At 46.1% G+C, this 9498-nt stretch overlaps 1 long non-coding RNA gene across 1 annotated transcript; it reads left to right on the forward strand.

Annotated features, from left to right (window-relative positions):
* Nucleotides 1-383: 383 nt before the first annotated feature.
* On the forward strand, nucleotides 384-6356 carry LOC146754978 (uncharacterized). Its single transcript, XR_014938587.1, has 3 exons — nucleotides 384-532; nucleotides 3021-3187; nucleotides 5901-6356. It is a non-coding gene; the product is annotated as an uncharacterized LOC146754978 (long non-coding RNA).
* Nucleotides 6357-9498: the final 3142 nt, after the last annotated feature.

Raw genomic sequence — 9498 nt, forward strand, 5'->3', positions numbered from 1 at the left:
GTGGATGAAAAACAGAACGTGAGCCATCAGCGTGCTCTTGCAGCTCAGAGAGCAAATGGTCCCCTGGGCTCCATCAGAAGAGGGGATGGCCAGCAGGGACAGGGAGGTGATTGATCTTCATGATCCTTGAGGTCCCTTCCAACCCGGGCCATTCTATGATTCTGTGATTACACTCGCTGTCAGAAAGAATGGCAGCTGTACAGAAGCTGGATATATTTTGGGACAGTTCTTGTAACCAGTTGATTTTAAGACCTTGCCCGAGTCAAGAGTCTAAATTGAGTGTCAGAAGAAAGCTGGTAAAGTGGCTATTGCTCATTCTTTTTCATTTGCTGATTCTTTCATTCGGGTTCCTTTTCCAAAGGAGATTCTGGTGATGGAAGCAATTGAAGAAAGAACCAAAGCAGCTCTTGCCAAGAGTGCTTGAAGTCCCTGTGGAGAGAAGCAAAGAACTTGGGCTTCCTCTGGGATGCTCCCCACCATGTCTCAGGAAGGAGACAACTGCTGTTCCACTTTCTGCTCTGTGTGTGGAAAGGTACGTCTGGGTTTCTTCTGCTTGTTTATTCTTTCTTTTTCAGGCTTTGAAGGAGAAGGGGTGGAGCAACGGGAGACTCACTGGTCGTTTGTTACCTCAAGAACAGGATGGATTCTGCATTGACTGTGAAAAACCTGGGCTAGTAGCATGGGCATGTTTCAGGCTGGACTTTTCCTTCTTGGTTTCCTTTTGGCTACAGGGAGACAGCTGTCTAAAGGTGTGTTTTCATACCCACTCTCCAAAACCATGTTTCATTGTTGCAGGTGGTTCAGTGTGCTCTTGCAGTGCAGATGCTGTAGTTTGCTGTAGAATCTGAATTGTTTCTGTTCCTAGGGGAGGACTGGGAGGAGGTAGTGAGAAGAGAATTCAATGCCTTAGGTGTATCTTAGTGAGAAATGTTGGCATGAGGTGCTGAAAGTCTTGAGTTGTCAAAGGCCAGTGAGGCTCAGACTCCTTAACCTGCTGGAGCAGGGTGGAAGCAAGGAGTGGGCACTGCCGTCCCACAAGCTGCACTTGGTTCTGGTCTGCCAGGTCTGTGCTGGCCTGGATTTCTTCTGAGAAGTTTGTTGGAGCTGCTTGGAGTAGTGAAGGGTGGGGAGGAAGTGCTGCTCAAGAGCTAAGGCTCTGCATGATCATCTTGGATGGTTTTAACCATGATATCTGAAGACATAGTTTCCATCAGAATGATCCCAACATTGTGCGAGTGTCTCAGATGTATGAGAGCACCCGCCTCCTCCAGCTGAGCCATAGGAAAGCTAACTGTGCCCAGTAATTACAGCTTCTGCAGATTGAATATGCTTCCAAGTGTTTTCCTTAGTGATCAATAATGTCCCAGCACTCTGAGATTCCATCTCTGGCACAGTCTGGAGCATCTCTGCAATCCTTGGTTGCTGGAGGGCACGTGGTGAGTGCATGGACAGGGTGGCACAAACGCGTGCGTGTGCTGAGGAGTTGGGTTGCACACAGGTGCACACAAAGGGGTGTTTGTGGAAGGTGTAGGCACGTAGGTGTTCCCAGGGATGGTTTGCACACGTCTGTGAATGCAAAGGAGGGCACACGATGCAGAGTGTGCATGGGGGTGTGCAAAGCAGGCAGGGTGGTGAATGGGTGTGCGTGTGCACATGGATAGGGGAAGGTTGGGGTTACAGGTTGACCTGTGCTGAGGTGAGTGGGGACTCACGGTGTTGCTCAGTGGTAGATTGGTTCACACTGAGTGCTAACAGGAAACTCGCACACCCTTTTTGTTTCAGCTGTGCCAGCGCTGTGATCCCTTGCTGCAGGGATGGGGTGTTGGAAGGATGGTGTGCGTGCCGAGCTCCCATCTCTTGCAGGAATCAAGTGTAGAGCAAAAGGGATGTTTGGGCCAGGTGACTGTAAGAAGGCTGGCTGCTTTGGATGGTGGTAGCTGATGGAAACAGGTGCTCTGGGGACCGTTCAGCTTTTAACAGAAGACAGGGGTCCTGCAGCAAGAACGACTAGGTTCTCAAATGGCTTCAGACGTGCACACCGACTACATCCCCGCAGACATTTACCGGTAGGTGGCTCTTGCAGAAGAAGATTCAAGCAGCAGAACCTTTTGCTCAGCTACAGCACACAAATGCTACAAAAGCAGGAACAACCTGCAAGCTCTGGGTCTGTTTGTCTTGCACAGGCATGCACTAACTGCGTTTGATGGTACCCCCCATCCTTGATTTCCTTCCCTGCTTCTTGTCTGATGACGCTGCTGAGCCAGGAACAAGCTGCCCAGTGTGGCAGAGCATGGTGCAGAGCTGTGCTGGGACCTCCTCCCCTTCATCTGCTGCAGATCAGTGCCCCACACGTGCCATTGGGATGCTCTGGCACGGGATGTGCCTCCAACCCAAAGCTCCTTCCCACCTCCCAAGGAAAAACAAAGCAACCCAAGCATCTCCAGCAAAGCTGCCCAGCAGACAGCAGGGAATGCAAACAGCTTCTGGCTGCTCCCCTACACTCCCGTCCTAAGTAAGAGACCCTATGAGGACTGGCTGGGAAATCAGTGCATGACACATGTGAGTGTGCACAGGATTGTGCAAAGCAGTGGGGTTCCATGAGTTTGTGTGTGTGTGTATCTCTGCTGTTATGAAAGCATGGGAAGACTTACTGAGTCCCAGATAATTACTGATCCTCAAATGATTTTTCCTGGCCAAAGTTAGAGCCTCTCACAGGTAATCGAGATCAACAGGCTGTTGTTGCACAATCAACAGACACAATCTAGATGATCAGCTGAGGAAAATAAAGCATCATGCGAAGGGTACTAGATAAGTGAGCAGCTTGAGATCTGCACATTTATGTGATGCTCATGGTCTTAGACAATATTTGCCTAGAGAGGTCACATTGAATGAAAGCAAACTCTAAGATGAATGAAAATATGCACAGGAGAAGAAGCCTCTGAGGCTTCTCAAGTGTTATGACCAGAAGACATAAACTCTGTTAAAGCAAACGTTTCTCTCTATTTTTTGTGTTATTCCAGGCAGGCCTTGATTACCGCCTGAACACATGCTGTGGAAGCCCAGCTTATGCAGCACCAGAGCTAATCCAGGGCAAAGTGTCTATTGGCTCAGAGGGATGTAGAGGGGTGTTTGTTTTCCCCTCTTTCCCTTCCCTCTCCACAGAGCATTTAAAGGCAGTGGAGCTCAGGTAGGCTCTCTTGGTTTCCCTTCTGAATTCTGCTAGGTTGCATCGCTTGGTAGCTCTCAGAAGCTGTCAGTGGCCACAGACTAGAAAAGTGCAATTGGTCTCAGTTCACACAGCTGGCTGGTTTGTCTCTGGCTAATCCTGAACTGCCTCAAGCGACTGCTTTGGGGCTCTACAGAACAGCAACTTCAGAGATCTCTTTCTATTACTAAGTGTTTGAAAGAGCAATTTGCTCTGTTAATTATCCATCATTTCTGTGCAGTCTGTTTTGTCAGACTTGTCTTTAGCTTCCAAGTTGTATGTGAAGAATTGTTTCCGTTGTAATGCACAATGAACTAAAAATTGAGAGATGAAAATGTGAAGAGTTTTTCCAGCTTTGATTTCATGTCTGGAATTTTGGAACCCACTACTTGCAGTTGTTAATCTGTCCAAACTGGTCTGGTTTGGGATGCCCTCGTACTTCTTGAATCGCTGTTAAAGGCGGAGCAATTCCTACAAGTGCCATGGCCCCACTGTTGTTCTAATTCTTGTTTCTTTGTTTTCCACACGCTGCTTTTCAAGCCTCCTTTTTCTTTACAGTCAAAGTGAGAACTGCACTGTGTCTGAACCTTGTTGTGCCTCTACATAAAGAGAACCGAACAGCAGCAAAGCCAGACAGGTGACTGTGCTGACAGCTCTCGTAGCCAGTAACACGTAACTGTGCTAAATCCCTTGTGACGGCTTTGATTTCATTTTTGCCAGTGAAATCCTTGTAAAAGGAACTGCAGCAGTGTGATGAGCTAAGGTGAAGATGCTGGTTTTAGTAGTGCTCTAAGCTGAGTGAAAGGGCAATTGAATGAGGGTTATATGCTTTCTCTGGGACGATAAGGTTTTATTTCCTGAGGGAAAGAGCCAGCTTTTCATGGGCTATATGTGGGCTTTGGCAAGGGCAGACAATCCAGTCTGTCAGGAAGCCATTTGAGGTGCTTCAGGTTTGTAAGCTTGTCTTTTTGTTTTTCAGGTGGACATTTGGAGCATGGGTGTACTGCTGTATGCTCTGCTGTGTGGGTTTTCCCTTTGGATGATGACAATATGATGGCACTCTACAGGAGGATACCAGTGGGTATCAGTGGTGCTAGAATACACTGAGAAGGGAAATAGCTGAGCTTGACAAGAGGCCTTGCTTTTCGGATGGCAGAACATGCTGAGCTGTGGGTAGAAAGGCCACAGCACAGTCTGCTGAATATTGTCCCTGTTTTTGCTGCTTTGTCTACCAGTATTTTGTGGATTTGGTTCTACGCTTGGTTGGCCTATGTGGCACTGTAGCCTAATTCTGTACCATGATAGCATACAGAATTTAAGGAGAAGTATTTTCCTGCCAATGGGCTGGATTTTTTTGTATCTGGTTCTTCAACTGGCTGCTCCCTATACTATCTGTAGTAAAAATATAGACACATCATTTGATTTCCCTGAAATGAATGTTCCTAAATGCCAGCTCTTCTCATGTCTACAAAGATCAAAGTTCTGCATTTGCTATTAGAATTTCCTCTTCCAGAATCAGGAGGTAATGTAGGACCCCACAGATTGCCTTCAGAATCCAACAGTTAGTTCTGTTTCCTTTCGGAGTGCATAACAACCTGAGCACATGAATTGAATGGCGTGGCTTTTTAGTCTGGTACAAACTCTGCTGTACACTGAAACTTGGTCCATTTGTAAGCAGGACTTTGTCCATCTCTGCAGGACAGCAGAAAACCCTTTGTGCTAATCATGATGCCAAGAAGCAGAATGCGGCAGATGCTCCAACTGCTTCAGGTGTTCATTTCCTTAAAACTGAGAATAGTTTTGGACTGAGAGTTTGTAAGCAGAACAGAGCTCTTAAAGCTGTCAGAGATTATTTCTGCACTGTTCAATTCTATCTGCACAACATACACAGGATCTCAGAACTGCGTTGCTTGAATTGGTGGAACTTGCTGAAGTGAACTGGGATGAGCAAGTTTTAGAACTTAGTCAGAGTGCTGTAAAAAATGGATAATCTCATGAGTATTAAGGTACAGGCTTGCTATTTCTGCACTGAATTTGTTTTTATTTTACATGGCTGTGATCTGAAAGTTGCTTGAAACGCAGGCACCTAGGCACTGTTGTGTAACTGAATTTCACACGATAGGTCCTGAAATATCCTGGAATCAAAAACTCTGACTTGTTTTAAGTCTGCTGCTTGAGTCTAATCAGGGTCATAGTGTCTGTGTGCAGTGTTTCTTTCCCTGTAATGCTCCACATCATTTCATTTTGGGAATATTGAAGGAAATGGACTATGTGCCATAACTGTTGTTAGAACAAAGTATGTCTGGTGTGATCTTATGCATAGGTTCTGTAACTGCTCTTCACAGCTCAGGTGTTTGACCTTCCTTTTGGTGAAGTGATGAAATACTGCTGGTTTCTATTTGTGCTTCTAGGCACCTTGAAGCTCTTAGGAATAGAACAATTGTCTCCAGTTCTTTTCAATGATATCAGTAACAGCTCGAGTGTTGCTGCCCACTAGGTAGACCCAAAGAAGCAGATTACAGTGAAACAACACACGAGCTGGACCTGAATGAGGATCACTTTCAAGACAGTGGCTATGCTGCTTCAAGCCTACTTGCTTCTTCCTGCCGCCACTCTATTACCAAGTATCAACAACCTTTCATGATTCAACTTGCAAATGTTTGAAACTAACCCTTGTGTTTCTATGCCTTCCTAGGTGATTCGAGCCCTTGTCAACCCCAAAGATCCAAACCAAGCAGTGTCTTTCCATCAATGGAGAGTTCTTATTAAGCATGAATCGCTGCAATTCGGATGACAGCCTTCCACATGGTAACAGTGATGGACACAAGGGGCTCATCCACGTTCATGCTCTCATATCTCCTGGCTCTGCTGAAGCTCCTGACCTGAGCCTGCCAGACACAGCAGTCACCTGCCTGGATTGTGACCCAGCGCCTTTGCAGTGCTGCCCATCCCAAGCACAGCCCGAGTGTCCCAGCAGCAGCACCACCATGCAGGAGCAGGGCAGCATCAGTGAGGTGAAGCTGAGCATCTTAGATGGGGACTTAGAGTCAGGCTGCCAGTCCCAGGCACCAGGCAGCAGCACCAGCTCTGAGCCACTCTCATCTTGACAAGAGGAGTCCCATCTTCACCCTTGACCTCTCAAGCCCTCCTGTCTTTTATTGAATAAAGTCACTCTCATGCTCAGTCATCGCCTCGACTGCATTCTGAGTCTTCAATCACAGGGATTGGGATGAATGCAACAAACAGCAAGGCAGCTCAGCTTGCAATGCTATGGCTGTGGGGTTCGTGCAGGCAGAGCTCTGGGTTCCCATTTTGCCTGGCTTTGGGATGTCTGCAGCAAGATCTCTACCATTTTGTATGGGAGCAAATAATCTCTAGCATCCAGGTTGCTGCTCATGATATATCCCAGTCTTCCTGGCTGTCACTTTGTGATACTTTTCAAAGCCTTCTGATACTCTTTGATGCCTTGGCTGCTCCCTAACACCTCTGTCCTCCTGCCATGTTGACTCACGTCTCCCACTTTTAAGCTGGCTTTGCAGATCATCTCCAGCCCTGTCATCATCACGCTGCAGCAGGAGGTGCTCACCTGGCCCAATGTCTGGCAGTACTGCTTGTTCTGCAGATGAGCAGCTGCCTCCTCATCTCTTCAGCTACAGTAGTTTTTCTCAGGGCAGTTAGATGCAGTCATGCTCCTCTGGATTTGGTGTGTTAAATCCATGCTGCATGGCAGCAGTCAGTGCAATACAAAGGTGTTCTGTGTGCCATAGCATTTCTCCAGGGGCTGCCAAAGGTAGAAGCACAACACAGCACCATCCTTCTGACAGTAATGTCTGTGAGTGTTAGACATGTGAGCACTGCATCATCCCCAGCGTGTCAGTGCTTTTCCACACCAACCTGACTCTCACACTCTGCACTGAATGTAACTCTGCTCTTGTGGAGACAAATGCTTTCTGTCACATCCTCCATCCCTGCAACCATTTGCCGGTAGGCAGCTCTTGCAGAAGAATCAAGCAGCAGAACCTTGTGCTCACCCTACAGCATGCAAATGCTATGAAAGCAGAAATAACCTGGCATGCTCTGGGTCTGCAAGGCTGCACAGATGGGAGAGGTAGATTGTGTTTTTGCAGTGGAAGTTTCCAGTATTTTCAGTACATAGTGTAGGCCCTAACTGAATGTATAACCCTCTTGTAAAACAGCTGTATAAGTAGTTTTTCCACCAAGAAAGTTGCTGAACAGAATTAAGTTCAGACTGGGGGCATTCTGACATGGGGAGAATTGAGACAAGCACAAGATAAATACAGGGTGGGTAGAGCCCAGCACAGGACAGAATGAATGTACTGACTTTTGGAAACATTGCCCTTCTCTGTCCGCAGAAAAGTACAAGGCAGACCTAAAAACAAGAGGTTGGTAATTGACCTTCTATGGAAATGAATCCTAGCAGCAGTCTCGAGGAGTCTGTGAGCCTGAGATGCTCAACCAATGAGAGCCATGAGAGCATCACCTGCAGTGGGTTTAGGGCACAGAACAGAATTGATTTCACTGACTGGTGTGCAGTTTCTCCCTTGCCAATAGGGGATGTGCGCGCAGTATTGCAATAATGAATAAGCAGTGCTGCTATCGCTGCCATCTTTGCCTAACTAGAAATCTTTGACTTTGAGAGTTTCTCACACAAGGGGAGAGGGTAAGAAAGTAAAGAGGCACAGAAAACTAAGGGAAACTGCTCTTCTTTATCTTATCTATAAAAATTGATACGATGCTGTTGTGCATTTTTTTTAATTTTATTTTTAATTTTTTGCTAATGTCAGTTAGATTGTTTTAAAATATCCACACACCAAAATCTGACTACCAAGCAAATGTAATGAAAATGAAATGAAGGTGAGTTAGTGGAAAGCACAAGGCCATATTATATTAGGCTCCAGCAAATTTACAGGCAGTCACTGCACGAAGAGGTAGATCTGAGTTGCACATTATATGATTCCCACAAAGATTAAGGAAATCTGAAGCTTTCAATATATTTTTTTAATTCTTTTTTCATTTCATTTTTAAACACCTGACCCAGACCCCAACCCTCACAGGAGCTGTAAAGATAACAGCATTAACCAGCAATGTAACTCTAATCCTAACCCTTACCCTGATTCTAAAATCGTCCCTAACTCCAAATGCAACAACAAAAATGATGCTAGAAGTCTGTAGCAAAAGGAACCTTAACCCTGATCATAATCCAAAAAAAAAATCATTATGGTAACAATAATCTTTACCTTAAGAGTAATATTAATCAGAGCCCAGATGATGCCTGCATCCAATCAGAAGCATGCTTTGCATTATTTAAGAGTTGTATTTTTTCCAATGAACTCTCTCTATTATCACGTTTATAAAGTAACAGAGTCTGTTCTTTTTCTCCTGACACTGTGCCTTACTCCTGACATCCCCTGGAAATGACCCAGATAGGGCACCATCAAAGTAATGCTAATAGTAATGTCAATCCTAAGGGTATCTCTAGCCTCAGTGTTAATGGGACGCTAACAACAATCCCAACAGCCTTAAACATTCTGGTGGTGTGAAAGAGGTGCTGCCTTGCACATGCTGGGCAGTCCCATTGCCTGTTAAATGCAGGCGGAAGCGTAGAAACATGATGCCCGTGGTCAGAATGCCCTGTGGCAGATCCTGGCACCGGAGAACTGACCGGAGAACCATGAGAGAACTGACAACAAATCACGCGACATCAGAACCGACCCAGTGGTTATTTACAAGCCTTGGGAGACCCAGACAGGATCTCAGAGTGGTGAATGTAGGTACAGAAGTTGTTACTACTCTGTTTTCTTCTAAAAGAAGTGGTTTTTTTTCATCTCAGAAGTTTGGGGGGGGGGGGGGGGGGGGGGGGGGCGGGAAAGGGATATCAATTTAATTACTCATTAATTTATTGACAGACATTCACGTTTGCTACGTTTGGAGAAGTTTTTATTTGTTTGCTGTGGTTTGATTTTTTTTTTTTTCTTTTTTTTTTCCCCCTTCCCTCCTCTTCCATCTTTGTGTTCTTCCCCTATAATCAAAAGAACGGATCACCAGGGTCTGTCCCGCAGACGTTCTTTCCGTGGTCTCTGCTGCCACCTGCTGGCCAATAAGCGGAACTGCCACTGTTGGGCGTTTGGTGCCGCAGGAAGCACAACGCAGATCTGAGTTCTGACCGGTCTACGCAGCAAATCCGCCAATCTTTATTGCGATAAGCCCTCCAGACAAGAGCATAAAGTCTTTGCCTGAGGGCAGGGTTAGTAGTAATGGATGTCAGTTTTGAA

The sequence above is a fragment of the Coturnix japonica genome, chromosome 37, assembly GCF_054131305.1.
Source record: "Coturnix japonica strain WE chromosome 37, WE-NBRP24, whole genome shotgun sequence".
In the NCBI taxonomy this organism is placed as follows: Eukaryota; Metazoa; Chordata; class Aves; order Galliformes; family Phasianidae; genus Coturnix; species Coturnix japonica.